Genomic DNA, 23989 nt, shown 5'->3' with positions numbered 1-23989 from the left:
CATTAAAGCAGCAGGTTTCCATGTCTAATAAAGAGGTTATAGCAACAGAAGCTTCCCCTTCAGATGGGCAACTGCCAAAGCTAACACTGGAGCTAGTCAGAGCAATAGATAGTTAGTTAGATGGTTAGATACTTGTACACTTGTCTTTCAGAAACTCTATTGAATACAAAGAATGGCAGATGTTTAAGTGCATTAATAATAATCTTTTACACAGAATGTTTTCATCACAAATGTGAACACTGTACGGTCCTGTTTAATATGACAGATTTATCAAGCTGTCAGCTTGATAAGAAAAGCTCATTAGCTAACTCATCTTAACATTGCTCTGTAAGATTATTTATCACTAGACGTCATATGAAAGTTATTTTTAGCAAACCCATTGATTCAGATGAAGTTTAGCTTACCTTAGAGCAAGTATAAGTCTGCATGTTAATATACAGCCTCCAAATGAACAAGATAGCATGTATCAGACAACATACATTCCTCAGCAACACATTTCTACCATTTCGTGGTAGATAAATTTACTGCCAGCATCATTCTCGCTGTAGAGTTATGAAGATGTAGAGATGATTATGATTGGCTAAGAAGTGTGTCAGCCATATTTTCTGCAAATGATCAGTTACTTATGTTCCTTATCTCCTTGTGTTATTAATAATTCCCTGAAATGTGGAGACTGTACAATACTGTGCAAAAGTCAAAGACCACCTGTCATATATTTTCAAGTCAAAACGAGCTTTACATGCTATTCCTTTTTCAGGCAATATTTCTGAGGAGATTCGATAGATGATAATTCACTTGCATAAAGAAGGGAAGTCAAAAGAAAATTAGTGAAAAAACAGGCATTTCGAAAACTTAGAAAACTTAGAAACTTAAAAAATTGAAAAAGTATAGAGAAAATAGGACTCCAAACAACTGTGCCAACTGGCACCTTAAGATAAACAGTACTTAAAGCTTTCATTTTTTAAGAGAACCTGCTTCAATCTTGCTTCGGATCTGGGAAAAAAATCTGCAATTCAAACAAATAAGCTTCTGGTGTTCTCAGAACAATGGACTGACCAACTTGGAGTCCAGACCTCAACATTACTGAATACATTTGGGATTATTTGGATGGTGTGAAACAGAAAATGCAACCAACTTCGAAGACTGAACTTGTGCAGAAAAATCTCCCTGCAGATTTCTTTGAAAAACTGAAAGCAAGTCTTCTGAAAAGAATGAAGTAATAAAGGCAAAGGATGGACGCACTAAATACCGAACACTTCAATATTGTATTTGGTTGTTGAGGCTTTTATTTATTTATTTATTTTATTTTTTATTTTCCTTCTGCTGGAAAATGAATGACTAATGACAGTCTGGTTCGAAAATTAAAGTATAATATATAAATAAGGGTGGTCTTTGCATCACGCATTTGCCAGTATCACGGGATGATAGAGACTTCGTTACCCAGAACTCTCAGGAGGATCACATGACTGGGCTACTTTCCTCTGACTCGGAGAATGTGATGGACTCCAATACCCACAATCCTCAGGGGGATCACATGACTTCTGACAATATCTTGTGCTCCTATCAGCGCTCTCGTTCTCCTGAGTATTAACTATTTGCACCTGTGTTTTAGATCATATGATCAGGATAGGATAGTTTATAAGCCCAGGCTTTAGTGAAGTTCAGTGTGAGGTATTGCTTCATCATGAACTTACTGAGCGTTATTTCTGATCATTTGTCTGCTGTGTATTTGACCTTTTGTTTTGCTTTCTCGACTCTGCCTTTTTGCCTTACCCCTTTTTGGATACTGTTGCCTGTAATTTTGGTGTTCTGTGTTTTTGACCTTCTGGACTGTTTTTCGACTTACCCTTTTGTCTTGCCCCTTGGTTTCATTCACACGGTGATATCATCATCGTTGTGTTTTGTATTTGCTGTTTGGCTTTGACCCCTGCTTGTTTTTGACTACGCCTTTGCCTAACTCCATTAAAGCACCTTTCGCCCTTTTACACCGCAAGCGTCTGGATTCTGTTGCTTTGTCACACTCTGATTTTTGCACAGCACTGTATTTAAATCTAGAAATGTCCTATACAGATATTAAAGTCCTCAAATGAACATTGTGCAGTTTAAAATTATTTTAAAGGTGTGAGGGACTACAGTGCCAAAGCAAAATACTGTCCAATTACTTATTGTTACTTATGGGCTGCTCTGTATCTCAGAAGCAAATCATGTCACAGGTCCCTACAGATATGTCTGAATTACTTCAAATGTAACTGCAATGAACCGTCATCCTCAAACCTTAAAAGCTTCAAAACCCAGAGGACAGTATGTCACTGGCTGCCTCACGCATCAACGACAATGACATCTGAGAAAAACTCATCCTATTGCTTTCTCCACATCTCCACATCTCTTTCTCTCTCTCTCTTACTTTCACTCACTCTACCTCACTCCATCTCTCGCACACACACACACACACACACACACACACAAACTCATGCATGCCTACAGCTTGACATCAGCTGTTCAAAACAGCCCTGAAAGAATACTTCATTTGAGATTAAATTGTCAGGACAGATGGCTGATATATACGCTTGAAAACAGCACATTCCCACTGTTCTTCTAACATTTTCTTGCACCATCACCTTTTTTGTGATTTCTAGCCAAATTGAATGGAAGCCCTTCAGAAGAATAGGAAAGAGATGTGTGTATGTGAGCATTTAGGAGAGATGAAATGTGGGTGGCTGTAAAATACAGGATGTATGCACTCAGAGAAGCGATCACACCGAAGCTGAAGGAAAAGACTAGAGGAATTGTACCCCCTCTAACTCATGTTTATTCTTTCATGTGTATTCTATTTTCTCTGTCCTGCAAAATCAAAGCATGCAGACTGCTCTTTTTGCTATGATGACTAGGCTGGAATGATTAGAGGAAAAATATATAATTGCGATTTTTCTGACCAATATTGTAACTTTGATTCAAATTGCTATTATTGGTAAGAATTTACAGTAACATTTTGTTTGTTAATGATAGTTAACAGTGATATATTCATTACTTAAGGCAACTGTTGTGTTAACTTGTGCTACCACTTGAGTTATTAGCTATTTACTTAGTGACATACAAATAATCAAAGCATTGCAAATGTTTTTCAGAAATGTATTATATCTAGGTGTAATAAGGTTTAAAACAGTAAATATTACCAACTTAATAATAATTAGCCTTAAGGAACAGTTTTTACATCACAAAGTAGCAAGATAGTAAATACCTACTTAATTATTTAACACAGGATGGAGACAATTGAATTGATTAATATTTCAAATTCCTAATGTTTGAAGTTAAATACATTTTGAGCTCTGAATATCAGATAACTAAATGATTATTAACAAACTATATTTAACGATTAGATTTACATTTAAAAACAATTATGCATTATTTATGTGTCACTCTGTATATGGTAAATATTTGAAATGGTACAATTTATCAATGACTATATAGCTATTATATAATTATTGACACTCATTAACAAAGTATAAGATCATTATTCAGCTGCTGTTTATTAGGGCTGATTGTTATTAAGTGTTATCTGATTATTTTACAAATAAAGGACAAGGCCTGCTATTTTGGCCTAGAAGACCAGAATATCCACTTTTACTGGCTTGAGGCTACAACATTAGTGTGGATCTGTTGGACACAACAACTCATCTAAATCATGTACTGTAATCTGCACACAGTTCACAAGCTCTGTGTAATTAGGTTACATTTCCTCACTTAAAATTAATATCGGCTGTAATTAAAGTCACTCTTGTGAATTGAAAATTGAGCTTTTTAAGTTGCGGTTGTGATATAAAAATGATTAATCTCTCATTAATCTCTCTAATCATCTCATGCTATGCAAGCAGTACAAGATAACTGTATAACCGAAAAGTATAGCTCTCCAACTTTCATACCATCAAATAAACACAGCTCTCAGCAAGTCAGTCTTTGAAGTCCTTTACCCAGGCTGAGACCTCCGAGAAGACTGGAACATTTACGAGTCATATGAAACCAAACCACCTGAGCTCCAGCTGCCTTCAGTTAACTCGAGGATATGCAGCATAAAGATTTATGGCCTCTACCTTCAAAACATCATTGAGTTGTGTCTGGATTGCCAGCCCTCCTGTAGAGCTCTGAAGTCTAGATCACAGTATGAAAATTCATGAATGGAACATGAGGACGCCAACAGTGCATCCCAGGAATTATCTAAACACCTGCTAAGGGCAAGTTTGAAGTGATGGTTGGGCCAAAAATACACATGATTCCCCCCTTAGCCCAAATACAGTCGCTCTGCTGAGACATGTTTGGTGTCTGAAGTTTGCATTTTATACTGGAGCTACAAGAATTATGTAGCTAACAAGTAAGCTCAACTTCCAGGTTAGCATTGGGAAAACTGCCAGTCCAGACTTGAGAAAGTATTTTTTTTACTTTAAAATTCAACAAAAATATATTGCATGGGTAAAAATAGTAGTAGCAGCCAGTGATTGAACTGTCAAAATTTTGGGTGATATTGGGCTCAAATGACAATGGGTGGGGCATCTATAGTCATTAGACTTTTGACTTTAACAATTCAGTTTAATGCAGTTGTCTTAAGTGTATTCATGTGAAAACACACAGGCATATTTCAACCTCAGATGTTAAATCAAACCAAGCTTTGCTGTCATTATTAGGATCAGGGTTAGTTGCCTGTCCTTTTAGTCTCTGGGTTCTTTTGTGGTTTGTGGTAAAATGCAACTTCCATCCTAAAGAAAACAGTATATTGTTGCTGTCGGTACAAAACCTTGAGTTTGCAAAAAAGTGACTTAACAGAAGAATTACAAAATGTTCTTAACACGCCATGTACATTAATGTAGGAGCATTTTATTCTACATCAATTTGGACCATTTCTATTGGTTTATTCATGATGTCCTTTTGGCACAGCGTAAAGGGTTTTTAATCAATGAGAAAAACAGGAAAAATGGAGATACAAGGTTTTAGACAGCCATGATATGCTGGATAATTTATGGTTGCTTCTCTACATTTACAGGTTCTTAAATCAGCATTTTACTACAAAATCTCTATGCAGCCAGTGCCAACATTTAATATATTAGTCATCATATAAACATACATCAGTGTAGCTTTGCATTGGAGATGTAGCTGGAGCTGAGGTATTTTCTATATTTTAACCTTTTATTCAAATACATTTTAAGATAACCCCTAAAGATCTTATTTTATAGTTCTAGAAGCAAAAACACATCTCATTAATTCTAGATGTTTGTTATCTTACCTTTTTTTTAAAGGTTCAAATAAAGGTTCAACTTGGATTGTAAATCGCACATACAGGTGGAATGAAATCAGTGTTAACAGACACTTTACATACATTCATATTAATCCAAATCGGATGAAAAAGGGATGGCATACCCTTTGCATCACTCCTCAAATCTAGCTCTGGCATTAGCCGTCTTTAAGCCTGGATGTTGACCATCTGTAATTGTGTACATTTTTGTGTTGTGTACATATAAATGTGTTGTATACAGTCATGTTGGGCAGTCATGAGCTGGAGGTTAGGGAACCAACCTTGTGACCGGAGGGTCGCCAGTTTGATCTCCTTAACCGACAGTACGTGACTAAAGTGCCCTTGAGCAAGGCACCCAACCCCCCAACTGCTCCCCGGGTGCCGTGGATAGGCCTGCCCACCAGTCCAGGCAAGTGTGCTCACTGTTCCCTAGTGTGTGTGTGTGTGTGTGTTTGTGTTCACTAGTGTGTATGTGGTGTTTCACTGCAAGGATGAGTAAAATGCTTTGGTGAAATTTCCCTGTTGTGGGAGTAATAAGGGTCTCTTAATCTAATCTACATTTTTTTTTTTTTGCTGAAGCTATGATGATATCAGAGTTTCTGCAGTCGCTTTAGAACCGAATTCCACTGGAGCAAACCAATGTAGATCTGTGCACCAAAGAGGCCAGGGCATAGGTGGACAGCATTTTAAAGAGAGACTGAACAGCTCAATGAAGAACAGCAGTATGTGATTGTCTGTATCGCCTAGTGGAAGCTATGTTGACACAATGTGTAGGGTTTTAAAGAGAGGAACCACAAAAAACATCAAAATGGATTCAAAACAATGCAGCTGTGTCTCCATTCACTCAGAAGAACTCAAAGAACTGTTAAAGTTAGAAATGGATAGTGGATACTGCTGTAAGTGATGTGAATGTTTGTTTTTTTGTTTCCAAACAGAAAGTCTCTTGCGCTCAGTAATAAATTTCTCCCACCCAGAGCGTTAGCAGCACCGCTGTGTGTGTGATTCTGTGAGCAGGGCTCCAGTCACGGTCTCATTAGGGGGTCCCTCCATCTCTCTCTCTACACCAAACATGCTACTCTCCTCCATCTGTCATGAAGGTCTTCAGAGAGAGAGAGAGTGGCGGGGGAGAGAGAAAGACTTTGTTTTGAAAGCCCACCCATGGTGATAAGCAGTTTCTGTTATTTTATGAGCTTTTATGATTTATTAACTTGTGCTTTATTTATTCAGGCTGAACCCGATTGTAGTTGCTGACCTTTCTTGCAACTTTTATGTGGTCAAAATGAATGTATGATACATTTAGACATTTCACAAGAAAAGAGCTTTGACAAAGTGTTATGAAGAAGGGACTGAAGCAGAGCATGGCAATCAATGAAGGATTCATAAATAAAATAGTGCTGATGTTTCCTAGTTGAAAGTGAAGTCCATCATGAAGATCTGTAAATACAGTTTTATGCAAAAGTTTGGACTGCACTGGTAAAATCACACGTTTTGTTGATTTTAATGTGAAAAGAAGCTAACACCAGTTTTTCATGGACATCTTTCTGCACATTTTAATTCTATTCTTTATTTGCTGAATGATAATAATGATAATAAATTATAAAATGTGTCACGTATGTGAATAAATTTTAGTCAGTACTTAGTAAGACTCGTGTCTGAAACCCCAGCCTCCAAACATTTTTTTGTAGCCAGCTTACAGCCTTCATATTCTTTATTTTCTACTTTTCCTTGCAAAATGTTTGTAGACATACAGATTGGTTGTCTTGCATGCACATCATGTCTGAGATCTTCCCACAGCTTTTCAATCATATTCAAATCAGGTAATACTCAAGTAATATTCAATCTTTCATTTAATTAGTTCAAGCCTGATTTTGATGTATGTTTTGGATCATTGTCTTGTGGTGTGACCTTTTGTCTTCTTCAGTTTGTGGGACAGTAGCTTCCAGGATTTGTTGATATTTAGTAGAACCCTTTTTCGCAGACATTGACTTTTGTGATGAGATCACAGTTAAGGTTTCCTTCTGATGACACTTCTACATATATGATGAACAACTGTGGGCCAGTGCATCACTGTTCCTGTGCCAGCCAAATCTTTGGTCCTTGGCAGTGATGTGGGAGTTTTGCTTCGCATGCCTGATGAGTCTATGAGTAGTTGTTTCACAGGTTTTTCTTGGGCTTCTAAATCTTGTTTTGTCTTGACAACAGTGCTCTTTTACTTTTTAAAAAGTCTTAGGCACCATAGCACATTGCAACCAATTTATCTTTTATCTTCTATCTTTTGCTTCAAAAAACGATTATATAACATTAGAATACATGTAAACAATACAGATAAATACAATATGAAATATAACAATAATTTATTTTTCTGAAAAAAGTTGTTCATATGTTGTGAGTTAGCTCAAAGAACGAAGTTTGGTTTCTGATTTCTCCTCGATGCTCCCAGCCATTACATGGATTTGTTCAATAGATTGGATTACTTGAACTTATATTAAAAGTAAAGTATGTTTTTTCCCTCTCTTGTAGAGGTTGTTATTATGGAGATAACAAGGTATTGTTGTATACATAATTAAACAACACATGAAAAGTAAGCCCCATACACATATATATATATATATGCTAGCTTAATAACAACCAGAAAATCATGGAAAGCATGTCTTGTTCTGTTCTCTTGAGAATGTATGTGAGAGGCCTGTGGAGATGACAGCAATTTAATCTGCTGTACCAGATGCCTGTCTCGTTAACATGCACTTCCCTTCCCATACATGTACACACACACACAGGCACGCATACAGAGCTTCAGTATGTTAGGATCCAATCCCCTCTCTCTCTGTCTCTCTGCCTCTCTCTCTGCCTCTCTCTCTCTCTCGTATTTGATAACTAATCTGAGTGGAGTGTTTCCCTCATCATAACAGACTTGAATGCAGATCAGCAACTGACAAATAGCTTTTCACTCAAGAAGTCCAGCCTACGTGTTAAGACACTGAACTAAATCTATCTTGCCTTCTCAGAAGAAAAGGTTTCAGTTGTGTATAAAATTGAAATGAAAGATACTTAGTTGGAAGTTTAATTAGTTCTCCATTGTCTCTTGCATCCTACAAATACAGTGACAGTCATTGCTTTCTGGGCCTTTTTTATTTTTATTATGAGTCCAAGCTTCATTTTTATTGTAATCTTGACTTTTCTGTTTGCCTTCAGATTGCTTTCAGAGAAAATCATGGCCTAATGAGGAATCCTGAGCTGTGGGCTTGTGGCATGACTAATTCATATCAGGAAGCAAAGATTGCTTTTGTCCGGCTCTAATTATTCAGCTAACCTAGAGTGGAGTTGATGATTCATAACAATATTTCCAGCATTGTTAGTATATGCCTGAAAGGTTTAACAGTCAAAAAAACACTCATGTTTAAAAATCATTCATTCAACATTCAAATCGTAAACATTCATTCATTTTATTTCAGTTATGATGATATTCAGACAAGGAAGAAATTGTTTACTGACATGGTGGTCAAACTTGACCATGGGCCAGATTCATAAAACTGAGTGGTAACAGTGCTGCGCCATGCAAATGTGCAGCATGGTAAATAAGACCTGTTCATAAAGTCACTTTTGGCAGTGATTAGCGCACTGGTGTCTTTTTAATGCTGCCATATTTTCTCTGGTGTCCTAGAGAAGAATCAATCAAAAAAGAAACCAAGAAAATCTAATTCTTGGAAACAGGGCAGCGAAATTTAAGGGAAGAAGTGCTGACAAATGATAAAAAATAGAAGGAGCAAAAATTACACAATGGAAAAAGATTTTTAACAACGTGAATTCAAGTTTAACGTGTGGCAATTATTACACACATTTAAAAATGTAAATGATATGCTAATATTCTATTGACTCTTTAAGCTTTTATTTCCTTTTTAATACGCACATGTAAAAATTAATCATTATGATCTGCTGGGATCCATTAGCATGAGCAGCAATTTCCTGGAAAGTTGTTTTAAGGTTGTATGTCCATTCTAAGAGGCTTTTAAATTGTGTTTAAGATGGTGTGTGCTCTCAGGATGAACCTGTATGAGCGTTTTTATACGCACATGTAAAAATTAATATTCTGCTAGTAAATTATAACTAGTAAATGTTCAGTTTTTACTTGTTAAAAATACATTTTTACTGTTAAATATGTAATTTTTCTCATGTTTTTACTAAATTTCTTTGTAAAATCCATTGTAAATTGAATTCAATCATGGAATTAGTATCTCAACATGTCAGATTACTCTGTACTTATTTGGTTTCCAAGCTAAACCTCCTTTCCACAAATAGGAGGGGGAACTGGACGTTGAAAGAAGAGGCCATAACAAGTACAGTTTCAGCCAGCTGAAAGTATGAGAGGAATCTCTTACGTGTGCCTCTGTAACACCTAAATTTGCATTTCTTGTTGCAAAACTCAATGGCATCTGGATTCCTCCTCCTGTTCTCCAACAACAGCAGCTAGGAGATTTACCATGATAGTCAGTCCAAACAGATCAAAATGTGCCTTTTAGATATTAGACTGTGTAATTTGTTGATTACTTGTATGTGTGACCAAACATGTTTGGAAACATTGTAGAAAATTATAATAGATGAGAAGATAATTTAATCCACGATGACTTTTTTGCAGGATTGTGTTGTATTACAAATTGCTACCAGTACATATGGATGAAAGAAAAGTGCGGCCGTGCACAATATCACACAAGCAGTAGAACGATGTCGTCTTTGTTTATGAATGAGCAAATGTGCTACTATGATGCTACTTGTTCTTAACATCACAGTAAATCTGTAGGTGTGTTTTACGAATCTAATCCCATGTGTTTAATCAGCATTGTTGTGTGACAGGTGAATATAGACCATAGTAAAAGCCAAATAGTCTGAACTCTCTGGATAATTCTTCTGGTGTAGTTTTACTCTATTTATCAGTAGGCTACATCAGATATTCTCAACATGTGCACCGCAAGGTAGTTTTCAGCCAGCACTGATTCTGCATGTCTACACTTTTTTAGGTTCGGCGACAAGGCGGCACACTTAATTTCCTTTTACTCAGTCCAGGGTGAAACACCGGCTAGATAATGTCTTTAAGTAAACTCCTTGATATTCAAAGCACTCCACTGGCAGTGGATTGTACTCATTCGTCAAAGCTGTCAAGTTCATGCAGCAAACGCTCGTACAGGTTCATCCTGAGAGCACACACCATCTAAAACACAATTTAAAAGCCTCTTAGAATGGACATACAACCTTAAAACAACTTTCCAGGAAATTGCTGCTCATGCTAATGGATCCCAGCAGATCATAATGAGTAGTGAAACAGAAAAAAATGAAAGTAGAGGGAAAAACATAGATAAACATGAGAGAATGTTAATGGTCGGCAGAATGAGAAGTCAATGGGAGCCGCTCCCATTTCTCTCCACTGGGCCACAGCGGGTCCATTTGTTTCCCGGTGGACTATAACTAATGTGCAATCAGGGGGCCATGCAAGAGAGGCTCAATGAATAATGCACTTAATGATGTTTGCACTCTGAAATGACGCAGATACAGTGGATTTGCTCTCCGCACCCAGGGGGTCAAATTATGCACTCACATCATGCAGAACTTCTAATCCAGTTTACCACAAGCATTATGAAAGCAAGCAACAATTTATAAGGGAAAACTGATACTTAACCTCAAAGAGAAAATGAATACGTACTGTACATGAAGAATGAGAGAATGAAATGGAGGCCTGCAGAGAGACATTACTCAAAAACTCAGAGTAGAAAGTTTAAAGAGCGAGAAAAGCTAAAACCATGCAGTGACTGGAAGAAGAACATTTATTTTCCTCGTTTTTCTCCCATCTTAGTCATAGCCCCTGCTAGGTCTGCCCATTAACACTGAACCCTAAAAATTCTAAAAAAGAGTGAATACCTAATTGTGTAGTCCTAAGAAAAAAAGTAGATATACTAAAAATCTGCACCAGTCCAGCTCACATATATACACTGACCAAGCACTTTTTTAGGAACACTGTACTAATACTGGGCAGGACCTTCCTTTGCTCTCAAAACTGCCTCAATTCCTCACAGTATGGATTCCACAAGATGTTGGCAACATTCCTTTGAGATTCTTGTCCATGTTTACATGATTGCATCACTCAATTCCTGCAGATTTTTCAGGTGCACTTTCATGCTGAAAATCTCCCGCTCTACCACATCCCAAAGGTATTTTGCTGGATTCAGGGGGAAGCCCACTAAAGGAGATAGAACTCATTGTCATTTTCATGAAACCAGTATAGACGGCTTTTGATTTATGGCGTGGTGCATTATCATGCTAGCCATTAGAAGCCATTAGAAGATGGACAAATTGAGGCCATGAAAGGATACACATGTTCAGCAACAATACTCAAATAGGCTGTAGCATTCAAGCAATGATTGATTGGTATTAACAGGCCAAATATGTGCCAAGAAAACTTTCCCCACACCACCTCCATCAGCCTGGATGGTTGACACAAGGAAGGCTGGGTTCAGGCTGTTGGCACTAAATTCTGTCCCTGCCATCTGTGTGCCTCAGTAGAAATTGAGAGTTTTTCCAGTCTTCAATTATCCAGTTTTGGTGAGCCTGTGCCCACCTGACAGAAGTGGAACCCAACATGGTCATCTGCTGTTGTAGCCCATCCATCTGAAGGTTGTTGTGCATTCTAATATGCTTTGCTGTTCTTCACAATTGTTCTCTGAGCCTGTCAGTCAGCTTGAACCAGCCTAGCCAATCACTGAGATCACATTTTCCCATCTTCCTATTCTGATAGCTGATGTGAACATGTGTACATATATATTACTTATTTTGGGGAGCTGATATTACTTACATCAGGTTAGTTAATGTGTTGTCCACACTTTAAATTGAGAGCGGGCTGTGTAGTCCTGGACCTCCCATAGTAAAGGGACTCCCCAAAAGAGACACAAAATTGATCTTGAGGGGTCCTGTATTATTTCCTTGAATAAAATATGAATGATCTGAGGTGACCATGTTTTGTTACATGTTTTGATTGTGTTCATCAATAGACTCCTCTCCCTGGATAAACTGTATATTTGCATTGCCCAAATTCTTAACGTAACCATGCAATCTAGTGCACCGAGCTGCATTACTCTATAACAAAAGTGAAGAAGCTTAAAGCCCAAGTGTGTCTCAAACTGCTGCGAGACTACAGATACTTTAGATTTAAACAGCCATGAAGACACATAGAACGTAAATGCTGTTAGGTCCAAATAATATGTCTTTGTTAGGAAAGATTTTTTTTCATTTTAGACTGAGAACATGTGATGGGTAACATTCACACTAGGCTATCGCATACTGTGATCACACTTGCTTTTGCACAGCAACCAACATGTGACTGGAATTTTACACATTTGTATGGTAAACTGAATTGTAAATTGGATTTGCTTCTAATGAGACCCATCAAACCTGCTTGCTGATGATGAAATCAATATTACTACTGCCTAATTTATATGTTTAAATAATTAACTGAAAAAAGGTAGGCTATTAGACCTCCTTGCCATGTATTCTCATGAACTTCTATAAGTAAAACTCATTATTGTTGATATGAAATTGAAAGACTGTCACCTGGTAATATTAGTGAACAAACAGAGGTAAACCATAAAAATATTGTGAAAATAGTATTTATGAAACTTATAGGTCACCTCATAGTCAGTCTTTCCATCAGGGGACCCCCCAAGACCTCCACCACAATTCAAACTAGCACATCGAGCTAAGATTTATCAGAATTTATCAGAATACTCATCAGAATTCTCAGGAGTTTTCAATTGCAGTGTCTATTTTTAACTCACATCATGTTGACATGTATGAGGCTTGAAAACATTGGTATCCTATTGTAGTATCCATAGAAACAAGTGAATATTAACTGACCAAAATAATTTTATTAATCATGAATTTGACCAATCACATTGTGGTCCATGAAACTCCTGTGATGTTTTTCTTCTCACTGACTTTTGGAATATGGTCCTGGAATAAAGTCAGTGTAAACTAGACCACATCTTCATTAGTCAGTATACAGAAATAGCCTGGTAAAAAAGTCAGTATATGGCATATACATGGAGACACATGCATACAGGCCTGTCTCCAACACTGGTTAACACATCTCTTGTTCACCACTCATAAGTCTAAGCTCTTTTTTTTAAATAAAAGAAATGAAGTGAATTTCGCTGTGCTGTGACCTTTTTCATATGCTTTCCTGTTATTGAAGTCTGCATATACCAGTCATTTTAGGAAAGAAATGATTGATAATAAGGTTCAAACCACGTTGCTGTCAACTTGCTGTCATTATAGAAGCTGAATCCTTTTTAAATAAACATTGAATGTCCTCGAAGATTCCATGTGCCTTTGAATTCTTTCAGGCCACACTACACTAAAGTTCATTTGTGGCGAAGAAATATGTGCAACATATAAATGTGAATTTATGGGATGCCTAACACAAGAAGCAGCTAAAAAGTCTTTGTGCTCATAACTCAAGGGCAGTTCTTATTTTCTGAAGAAGGAATGAAGAAGGAAAAGTCTATATCTTGCCATAATTTCACGATGAATAATTTCTTCTTTGGTGCAACACGAAGGCGTAAGGCATTGTATTTTTTTCTTCCCACCTCAAACAACTGTGTGGCAGTGAGTGATAGACACCACTGTGTTATGCAGTTTAACATTCAGAGTTAAATTTCTCCCAGCACTTTGTTTGAGGCTCTGCTCTTTGCATGCAAATTATTGTGCCCTTGGGCATTTTTGTAATAGTCACGCTGAACAGTATGAATATGATTTTAATATGGGACTGGAATGGTCCTTGGGAGAGCTTTGATTTACAAATGTTGCCTGGCATGGGGCATTCCTGGACTGTTTGGTTAGTCATGGTGTTTTCAGCTGGAAGTCTGGCAAAAGCATCTCTGTGATAACACTTTGTAGGTTCTAATGCTGGAAAATAACTCATCATTACAATGAAATACGGTCACTGGATTATAAAAGTGCATTTTGAAACTACAATTCTTAGCAAGTACACCAACATGTAAATATTGTGCTGGTATGACTGAATCTGGCACAGCAGTATTGCTTGGGTTTTTAAACACTGTGCACACTTTCTGGTCACTTAATTGGATATATATATATATATATATATATATATATATATATACTGTTTTCTGGGTATTCTTGCTTGGTAGACTATTCTCCACCCTGGAGTAATGCTGAAGTGGTTGAAATCCCAGCAACACCACTGAGCCTCATACTCCTTTACCAGCACAACACACACTAACATGCCATTACAATGTCAGAATCACTGCTGTGCTAAGAATGATTCACCACCCAAATAATATCTGGTGAGTGGTTGCCCTATGGTGATCCCTTCATACTGATAGACAGGGTTGAATGTGACGCATGAACTGACTGCTTGCAAAATTCTGAGAATGTTTTGCCTTATTGTTACTACGTCCATCAAAGCTTTTACTTTGTTTACACTTGTACTAACAGACTATAGTTCAGTTGGACAAAGGAGGCATATAGAGGAGAACATTTAAAACATTTTTCATTCAAAGATAAACTGGTTTTACACGATGTTTAGTGCAGACAAATGTCAGAATACCGACTTTAATACTGACTGACAAAATACTGAATTTAAATTTGTACATGAAGGTGTTCTGGAAACCAATTAAACCAGAGAAACTGTTCAATCACTCAACATTAAAACGTTCTTCAGGTCTAATAAGAAGAAGGTTTTAGCGACAGAAGCTGACCCTTCAGTGAGTGCTGTACAGTCCTCTTTAATCAAGGTACGTTAAAAAAAGTTAACTGGTGAGCTCTGACGTTAATATTGCTCTGTGATGTTATTCATAATTCTTATCATTTAACGTTATTAGTCATCATAGGAAATGGATTTTCAGCAAATACGTTAAACAGGATGCAGTTTAGCACAAGTCTGTTTGTTACTAGTTTTGACAATGAGCTGTAGAAGTTGTCTTCTACATAGTTTAATCCAAAACTTTTTCAGGAATGAAACAAATCTATAGATATCTATAGTTGTTTATGTGTGTACTCATACTTTAAAAAGCAGATTAGTCTTGCCTAAAACCTGACTAAAACAAGGCATTCTATTTGGGTAATTTTACGAGTGTCTTGATAAACATTTTTAGTGGTCTGCAATCCAACCCGGGCCCAAATAAACATCGCTTTCACTCTATCTCTCTCCATCGCTCTTGTGCACTTGCTCTCTTGAGCGCTCTCTTGTAACATTAGTCATGGTCTGTGGCTGCATCTAGAATGGCTCTGGAGTTTGAAGAGTGGGTGAATGTGCCCCTGAATGAAACAGATGGATGATGAGAGTGATGTGCAAATGAGCCAGGGTGAAATGTGTGACATGGTTTGAGGCTGGTTTAAAAAATATTTGGGGATATAGTGCTGGAGGCCCAGGCCAGGCGATGTCCCTGGATGACATTCTGTTTTTCTCCTGGTGGTATTTGATGGCACCACATTATTCAATCTTTGTCAGTTTTAATCTGCATCTCTAGCTGTGTCTGAGTACTGTGAGTGCAGTATCTAACTGTACTGACAATGCTGAGCCCAGCTTTGAAAGACTTAATGTAAAATTCCCAGAGGTAGAGAGAAGGGCCAGAGGTAATTAACCTTAAAACATGCCTTACTGTAACACTGCTCAAGGGTCCTTATGGTCTCAACTTAATACAGTTTGGAGTTAATAGACTCTTTTGCACTGCCCTTTGATCCAGCTCAAATGCTACTGCACTAAATGCATAAGAAGTTTTTGAGCAAAACACTGAAACAGGCTGAGAATTCTGAGTTCAGATTTCTTTTAGGTCTATTAGACTTTTGTGCTGCAGCTCCAAACACAAAAGTCTCCCTTAGATGAGTAATATTGCGCAGAACTGATCTGAAACAGATGTCTACACTCCTTTGTTCAGATTAGTGTGAGTTGCAAAAGCAACAAGTTAATTTTCAGAACTTTGGATGAGATAAAATGAGCCAGATCAGGGCTACATTCCAGATAGGTATATGTGAAAAGGCAAATCAGTAACACTAACAGCCACCATTTCAGAAAGACTCGGCTTCCTGTACCATTTGGAACTAACTCAAAAGTGAAAGCGTATTCAGGCTTAATAAGTAAAAATGATTAATTCATCTTGCGGAGCAAAATTCTAATAATGCTATTTTTTCATGCCAACGCTGCACAGCACATCCAGTGTGCAGGTCTTAGAATTAGTAAATTAATTCAAATCCCAGGCTTATTGTATACTAAGGCTTTCAGTGACTACATGGACTCCAATGCAAACTGACTGAGCTGTTCTTAGGATATTGTTAGGTTAGGTGTGTAATAAAACTTTGGTCCTGGGCCATTGAAGGGGTTAATGCATTTTTAACATAAAAGCAGAAGGGATTCATTTCCAAGTGCTTCACCATGGACTAGTAGTTTAGTACTACATTTAACGCAGCATATTTAACTTGTGTTGTTCTTTTAGTCAGTACAACTGAATGAAACAGCAGCGTCTAGCGACACACGCACATACACTGTACAGACAAATTGGTACACACCTCCTGTTTCAGCCACACCCATGGCTAACAGGTGGACAAAATTCTCTTTTAGTCTTTCTCTGTCTGTCTCCTTTCACTCCCTTCTGTCTCCTCCCTCTCTCTCTCTCTCTCTCTCTCTCTCTCTCTCTCTCTCTCTCTCTCTCTCTCTCTCTCTCTCTCTCTCTCCTAAATGCATATAGAATGTACCGTAGTTAATCAGGCGCATGCAGTGCCCAGATAAAACTGTCAGTCAGGAGTAGTGACTGCCATCAGAATCCAGACAAAACATGCACACAACACACACACACAGACAGCAAACACACACACACACACACACACACAGCAAACACAAACACACACACTCACACACACACACACACACACACACACACACAGACACAGACAGCAAACACAAACACACACACACACACACACACACACACATAATGGGTACTGCAAGTGTGTACCCAGTGTTTGTACTCTTGTCTCTGACATTGTTGTTTCCACTTGGGTTAGCATTGCGCCGCATTTGGCTTTTCTCCTCTCATATGATAAAACCACGGTCAGTAGACAGTGAAAATAGCAGTCTAGATTTCAAACTCTCATTTTCTCATTCAGGCCATGTTCTTTCACCATTTCTTCCATTTCACAAGAAATGTGGACTAACAGGAGAAATTGAGTTTGAAATGTAGATGTGTCTCCCACTGAATATGTATGAAGAATCTATTGTCTGATAACAGGCAGTGATTACTGGTGTTGACTGAGTTTTTAAAGGTGCATTTTCTAATCCTAGACAAGGAAGAACAACAAAAATATATCTAAATAGCACGTTCATGTATGTGAGCATATGTGAGCACATTATATTTTTATATAATGTCTTTATGCGTGCTTCCTTATTTAGTTTCACACCGCCTACTTCAGCACTGTGTTATCTGTAGTTAATTCCACCAAATGCCGCCTCACTACACAGAGCTAAAGGTTTAAGACACTCATCAGTGCACCTGTTTTGAGGCATCTCAAATCCATGCTTGGAGATTCAGATGAAAGACCTAACATGTGTGAGGACCCAGTGAACCTTATCATATCCAGAACAGTATCAGTGATTCAGTCAGAGGCTCTGTCTTTAATTCATTAAAATCTGCACTCAGAGTAATTGCAATGCATGCATGTTCACATTGGACATGGTACAATACAACAGACTGGAGCTAGACCATGTTGTTTATCACTATATTGAAGAAGAGCAACGCTGCCCTTAATGTTGGTTGCACTGTGCACATATTCAAAATGGAATTCAGATCACTAAGCGCTCATTATTAATTAGTTTCTTCAGAGTAAAAATTAAAGGTGACTAAAGTGTGAAGTGTATTCCTATGCAAATATGTATATTTTTAGCTTTGTTAGATAATTTACAGTGCATTCAACAACAGTCTTATGAAATCACATTATTAAAGGAAAAGAGTGAGAATTTTTTGGCATTAAATCATTACATATTTGATTAACCCAGTATTGCTTTTTCTTGCCACTGTTTCATTTAGTGAAAAACTTTAAACACTCAGACCCAGAGATGTAAGCACATACTTTCAGGGATGTAATTTATTGTTGTCAGAATAAAACCTTGTATCTCCAACTATTCTTAGGTTACAGAAGTGTGTTATAAAACTTTGGGCTCGCTGGAAGGCCCTGGCCATGTAAGGGGTTAAGTCCAATTGTGGTCAGTTTTTTCTGCTGGGCTAGATATTGACATGTTTCATGCTTTCAAACATAAATTATCAAAAAAAATCTAGATGATTTCCTACTCAGAACTGCATAAAAGTGCATAACTACACATTTATTACTGTTTTTCTCCTTTACTAAAACACATTTATTGAAACTGGAGTGGACTTAATCTTTACTCTCACTCACAGAGTCCTTTGGCATGAGTTTTAACACTTTCTCATTGCTTTCACTCATTTTTAATGTACCTTTTTGATGTAGTTGATACGGTTTTCAAAGAAAACCAAAAATGCTCATTGGACAACTATTTAAAACAGAAGGAAAACATGTAGTGACAGCTGACAGAAAGCACTCTCATGGTTATATCTACGTTGAGCACCTAGTTTCAGACTGTGGATAGAGAAGACAGTAGATAAATATTTATCAGGTGAGGGACAGGTAACTGGTGATTCTGTCATTGTACAAAACTGATTTCCACAATGACACACTTACCTATTGAAAATGTAAAACATTCAAACAATGGATTCTACCAGAGACACTATGACCAATTAACTGCACACCCATCTTCACCAAGATATTCAGAAACAGTTGTTTATGCTTTTGGCCACACTCGTTGAAAACAGATGAGAATAGTAGAAAGGAGTATTGTCCCAGATGATGTAAAGCAGGAGGCTGGACACAGTATTTGTCAATAAACTGATGTGTAATAGGTAGATATGTTCTAAAGTAAAGCCAATTTATACAATGTTTGACTTACATATTAAGATAAAAAAAATGAACAGATGCTACAGTGGGTTAGACTCTTTGTTCCCTTTCTGTCACAGATGAGCCGTGATTAACCTAGTCTATAATTGTTTTGTCTGAAATTCACTGGAATGTTCAGTTCAGTATGGTATGTATGCCTGGGCTCTCTCTTTGGGCTCCTTTGACACAGTCTGTCCCTCAACAGACAAATACTCAGGACTAGTGATGGCATCATTTGGGGCAGTGTTGCCCTCCACCCCTCTCAAATGTTTGCCCCCTGAATATTTTGGGAATTTTTTATTTATTTTTATTTGGGTTGGATGGATTGCAGTATATTGCACTGAAATGTGTTTCTGGGATCAGGAGAAAAGAGTAGATTCCATTCTTTTTTCATTCTAGAATTACTTGCAGTAACATAGCAGATAGTACTGCACAGGCATACAGCACTAGTGAAGACTGAATAAGATTGAAATTAAAATCTGTTTTTTGTGTATATTTGGTTGTGGTGTAGTGAGTCATTGGCAGAATTTACTTTCCTAATCATCAGTCATTTGATGGAAAGGCTTGCCTTTGTGTCATGTGTTTAGTGCTTTGTGGGGGTCAGTCTATTTTGCAAAGAAACTGTGTTATTTTGGCCAGATAGTGTGTGTTTAGTATTGTGTGTTAACTGTTTTGACAATATAACTTCTGAATGGACAAAAGTATTCAAGCAACTGAGAAAAACTGTAAAAAGTCATGGAATTCTCCATGTATGTGAACACTGCTTAACAGAAGTGACACAAAGGTAAAGAGCACAAATAATGAAAAAGACTTACAATGTGTTTCTAAGCACCCCTGCTTCACTTCCTGCCTCATTCCCTGCTCAATGTGCAGCTATATTCACACCTCATGTCTGTAATCTCTTGCATCTCTAACCTTTCATTTTTTCATGCCTACCATAAGAACAGAAATTGAAATCATTTTAACTTAAACACAGACATCACTTTTGCTCTGAAATATGAAGCTAGCTAGAAGAAAGTGACCACAGGAGCAACGTAAAGTAAATTCACTGTAGAAAAATGGAACTGAGTAGAAGTTGAATTAAAGCGTTTTTAAGGTTTTAATTTATGTAAAATATCGTTTTCGTTGATCTAAATCTAAAATTTTGCTTTGCATTGTTCATTCAACACACTCTTTTGAGTGAAATAAAATAGTGTAAGTTAAGATATAAGTAGATTAAGTTAGCAAATACTCACTGCACATTTAAAACCTAATATTTTGGCATTTGTGCCTCTTCTGATTACTCTGTGAACAGGAGAGTTGAGGAAATCATAATACAGATGCGAAGGTCAGATATATTAGCTACAGTTACTTTAATGTTAACTATTAGTGCTAGCTACCACAGTAATGTTAAAGTTAACATCTTTTTTCATACAGTAACATGTCAAACTCTGTGCTAGACACATCAATAGGCATAGCATCACTGGCAGCAACACTTTAGCTTAATATTACATGCTTAAAGAGAGCTTTAGTGTAGTCAGAGAATGTTTATGTTACTGTTTACCACTCTGTAAGCATTTCAGAATCAGTGGAGGGAGCTACAAACTATTTGAATCAATGTTTATTATTTCAGAGAAATTCAAGGTCGCATTTATTATATTATTAAAACTGAACTATAAAATTCATGGAAGCTACAAGTACTGGGTATTGGCGAAGAATGAAGTGCTTAAAAGCATATTGATGCTGTTTGTATTTTTTTTTTCTTTTACATAATTTAAAAATACAAGCTGCCCTTTACGCTGTGTGAAGTTTTGATAATGAATGGCCCAACAGAAACAGTTCCTTCATTACTCGGAAAAATATATAATTTTTTATAAGATTTGTTTGCTGAGAAACAATGACCACAGTCAGTTTCCATTCCCCATACAAGCCTGACTGATGAAAAGGGCTTGATTGGTGCATTTCAGGTGAACACTGGCAGAATCCAGTAATATATTCACTTATAAATATGCTTAGTGGGGTAATTGGAGAGACTTAGACTTCCATTCAACACGTATCAGAAGACATAAGTGTATTGTACAGTTTCTTGACAAAGCCCCTCATTTGCAAATGTGCTCCCCTTTTAAAAACACCAACAATATTTATTATATTCTTTCATAATAATCAGGCAGAGTCTCATACATAATCATAAATATCAGGAGCCTCCTTCTGTTTCTCTGCCGTGTCAGCTGTCAAAGTTCAAAGCCTTTGAAACATTTGCCTCCGTCTCTTTGAAGTAATTTGAATACAGCAAGCACTGAGGAAAATGAAATATAATAGGACAGAATATGGCTACGTTTGCACAACAAAGATGAAACGATGGTACAGTGCACACAGCCCATTTATTATTAGAAAAAAATGAGGCCACGTTATTTATACATCTGAGTTTGACTTAGTAAGGAAGGCTAAGAAACCTTAACAATGGTCAAGGAGTTAGTTTGGTGCATGTCTTCACTACTAGAGATGGCACGATACCACTGTTTCTTTGCAGTACCGATACTGAGACCTTAAGTATTGGCTGATATTTATATTTGATTACACAATAATTGGTGGAGTTCTGTACTGAGCTAAAGGTAAAAAGGGTAATGCAGGAAACATATGTATGGAGAAACAAAAGGACAACAGCACAAAAAGTACTGAAATAAGGTCATATGAGATGCATCTACAGGTAAAATCAAACAGGTAGTATTATTATGTTGCCTGAATGAAAACTTGGAATAGGATTAATTAACACCTTATGGAAGATGGCAAACAGCAATGATAAAACTCTATCTAAAATTTACATCAGAAAGGCTCTAGGGTGTTACAGCATCTTCAGATGTACCACCATGCCACATTCGAGAAATGTCCTTAGGATCAAAAATGTAGGTCCAGCCTGCAGCATCAGTCATTGGTCCGTTTGTGGGATTCATGGAAGTAGACGAGTCAAGAAGTCAAGAAGTTAACAATTATCTTGTCTTCTGACAAGCAAGAATTGGAAATCGTGAAGACCCCTAATTCACAGCTCAAAGAGAAACTTGAGGTGCTGTGACTTTTATGGGGTTTAGGCAAGGCAATTTCACATGATTCATTGAAAAGAATGATTACACATCCATATGACAAGGTATCATTGCCTGAGCAATATATGACATGTTACAGGTTAGATAATCAAGGGAGATAAGACAGACCCCTTTTATGATCATAAGATGTCTCATCTGAGAACTTCTTACTCTCTGTAGGGCTTCCATGACTGCTTTATCCTTTAGGGCCATAAATCTTGTAGAGGAGTGGACTTTCTTGATTTAGGCCTGAGTCTTTTTTTTACTGGAGACATTGCAGGGGCTCTAAAGCTGGAATCTGGAGGTGGCCAGAAAGCGTGTTCTGTATCCTTACACTTGTGTGAAAATTGAGCAAAAACACTAATTCTATGGAGGCTAGCATAAATGCTAATAGTATTAGCATTACGTTCCTAAGTAGTTTCTTAGCCAACTCTTTACAAAGCTGAAAAAATGCTACAGCTTTCATGAACAAATTACGAATTTTTGCAAAATTAGCTAGCTACTTGATTATGTATTGGAAACATTAACATACCTGTAGCTGCTGTTTTCATCACATTATTATGCATTATGTTGTCCTACAAGCAGTTTCAGGCTAGATTTGTAATAGAATTGGATTTAATTTGTCTATGGTATTCTCATATCTCCAGTGAAGCTTTTTTGGTATCAGCCTTATACAGATACTTCCTTCTCCATTAAGAAAGGACATTTGCTGATGTTGTTGTTTACATTGTTGGTTGTTAGTTGGAGATGTATGCATGTGCTGGCTGTGTTTTATTGTGTCATGGTGTGAGTCTGGAGTTCACCATGGACAGAAGATGTAGGGCTAGAAGTGACCTTCCTTCTACTCCAGCTGTGATCAGTAGTGCTGGGCATTTGTTCCTGCCTGTTGAAGTGCTTGCTCAATAAAAGAGCATTTGTCCATAGGCACAATGTTTTCTGTGTCTTCACCCATGCCACAATACACTAGTCATAACTCTGCACTTCATATTCACTCTAGAAATTCGCACAACTAACATTACCCCCCGCAGCTTGGTTTCACGTGCCTGCACACATTCCCTCCACAGTCTTCTGTTTCCTATGCAGAGCAGAGTCTGTTTGTTTTCCCATTCTGGTATGTTTGTGTGCGTTTGCAGAGCCCAGATGGGGATCCACAGCTGCCGTTCCCTAGTGTGTGTGAGTGTGTGTGTGTGTGTGTGAGTGTGTGCACGCGCATGGTGCCTGAGGAGCAGGTCCTGATGCCTAATATATGCCAGCACACACCCTCGGCCTGTGGGAAGGGATAAGAGGGAGAATCTTTTCTGTTTTTGTAATTCACCCCAATAATGGCAGGGTGTAAGTGTGTGGAGAGACAGAAGGAAAAGGAAAAAGAAGGATTGTTCTCTCCTTGCCTGTCCTAAGTAGTGGTTGATGTTTTTCTTTTTCTTTGGGCCAAAAGTCCTGCTTAGAAACGTCGTCCATGCCTGTTCCACTCATCCATCTTTTCAAGTCCCGGCGGTTTGAAATGCTCAGTGTGAGTCTGCTTTGCTTGATGAATGTTGTGGGGAATACAGAAGACAGTGGCTGACTGAACAAATGCTCAACAGAATTTTCTCCTATTTAGTGTAATTCTTTTTAAATATCAGTCAGGTAATGTTGTGTGGCAGTTATA

This window comes from Colossoma macropomum, unplaced genomic scaffold (genome assembly GCF_904425465.1).
Source record: "Colossoma macropomum unplaced genomic scaffold, Colossoma_macropomum, whole genome shotgun sequence".
Lineage (NCBI taxonomy): Eukaryota > Metazoa > Chordata > Actinopteri > Characiformes > Serrasalmidae > Colossoma > Colossoma macropomum.
The sequence above is the reverse complement of the archived record's forward strand: the minus strand, read 5'-3'. Positions refer to the sequence as shown.